We start from the raw sequence: 2186 nt of genomic DNA on the forward strand, positions 1-2186 counted from the left end.
TCATGATTTAGATATCCACCCATTTCTTTTAGGTTTTCAAATTTAGTAGCATATAGGTTTTTAAAGTATTGCCTTATAATGTTTTGTATCTTTCTGGTGTCTGTTGTGATGTTTCCCCTTTCATCTCTGATTTTGTTGATTTGGAGGTGCTCTTTCTTTCTTTTGGTTACTTGGGCTAGCAGTCTGTCAATCTTGTTTATCTTTTCAAAGAACCAGCTCTTGGAGTGGTTGGTTCTTTGTATTGTTTTCTTTGTTTCAATTTCATTAATTTCTGCCCTGATTTTTGTCATTTCTTCTTGTCTGCTGTGTTTGGATTTCATTTGCTCCTGCTTTTCATGTGTGTTGAGTTGCAATGTTAAGTCATTTATTTGTGTTCTTTCTTATTTTTTGATGTAGGCACTTACAGCTCTAAACTTCCCTCTAAGGACCACTTTCAGAGTGTCCCAGAGGTTTTGTTGTGTTGTATTGTCCTTATCATTTATTCCAGGAATACTTTTATTTCTTTCTTAATTTCTCTTTTGACCCATTCATCATTCAGGAGTGTGTTGTTTAATCTCCATGTGTTCATGTTTATTGCATTGTGGTCTCATAGAATGCATGGAATTATTTCAATCTTTTTTTATTTGTTGAGGTTTGTTTTGTGCCTCAGTGTATGGTCAGTTTTGGAGAATGTTCCATGGGGTGCTGTATAAAGTACGTCCTTTGGTGCTTGGGTGGAATACTCAGTAGATGTCTGTAAAGTCCATTTGATATATGGTAATGTTTAATTCAGATGTCTCTCTGTTAACTTTCTGTCCTGTTAACCTATCTAATGGAGACAGTGGGTAGTGAAGTCCCCTACTATTAATGAGTTGGGGTTAACCTGGGTCTTAAAGTCCTGTAGTATTGTTTTTATGAAGTTGGGTGCACCAGAGTTTGGTGAATATGTGTTCATGATTGTAATATCTTCTTGATTCATTGTTCCTTTGATCAGAATGAAGTGGCCTTCTTTGTCTCTTCTGATTACTTTTAAAGTCTATTTTGTCAGATATTAGAATTGTTATGCGTGCTTTTTTCTTAATGCCATTTGCTTTATATTTTTTTCCATCCTTTCACCTTGAGATAGTGTCTTCCTCAAAAGTGAGATGAGTTTCTTGTAGACAACAAAAAGATGGGTTTTGTTTCTTAATCCATTCACATAGTCTGTGTCTTTTGACTGGGGATTTCAGTCTGTTAATATTTAAAGTTATTAATGAAAGATGGGTATTGAATGCTGTCATTTTTATTTCTGTTTACATTCTTGATATAGTTGTACTTCTCCACAGTTATACCTTCATTGGATTTCTTTCCAAAATCCCTTGGGTATAGTCATTCCTTTCTTCAGCTCTTTCCATTGCTTCCAGAACTCTCTGAAGGACTGTTTTTGTGGACATGAATTCCTTCAGCCTATTTATGTCATGGAAGATTTTTCTTTCTCCTTTGACTATAATAGACATTTTGGCTGGGTACAGTAGTCTGGGTTGGCACCTGTGGTCATTAAATGCTGGGAATCCTTTGGTCCAGACTCTTCTGGCTTTCACAGTTTGCACAGAAAAGTCAGCTGTGATCCTAATGGGTTTTCCTTTATATGTGACTTCTTGTTTCTCTTTTGCAGCTTTCAGTATTGTCTCAATTGTCTCTTTGTTTTGTACGTGTAGTGCTCTTACTATGATGTGCTGTGGCTAGTTTCTTTTCTAGTCCTGTCTGTTTGGTGTTCTCTATACCTCGTGTATTTGTATGGGCATATCTTTCTTTAATTTTGGGAAATTTTCTTCCACGATTCTGTTGAAGATCTGGTCCATGCCTTGTCTTGGGATTCTTCTCCTTCCTGTATGCCTATGATTCGCAAGTTTGGGCTTTTTATGGTATCACTCAATTCCTGCATATTCCATTCTTGTGATTTCTTAAATTTTTCATAATTTTTGCTTGAGTAATCTAATTTGTCCACTTTATCTTCCCGTATTGAGACTCTGTTTTCCATTTCATTCATCCTATTGGTGAGGCTTTCTCCTGTCGTTTCTAATTGGCTTATGGAGTGTTTCACTTCGTTCTTTATTTCAGCCTGAGTATTCTTCAATATTTCTAGCTCTTTTCTGAATTCATTCAGAAGTTTATCCCTATCTTCCTTCAGCTCTATGATTACCTTGTTTGTGTGTTCTTTAAATTCA

Source organism: Nannospalax galili, unplaced genomic scaffold, assembly GCF_000622305.1.
Source record: "Nannospalax galili isolate Female #2095 unplaced genomic scaffold, S.galili_v1.0 scaffold87, whole genome shotgun sequence".
Lineage (NCBI taxonomy): Eukaryota > Metazoa > Chordata > Mammalia > Rodentia > Spalacidae > Nannospalax > Nannospalax galili.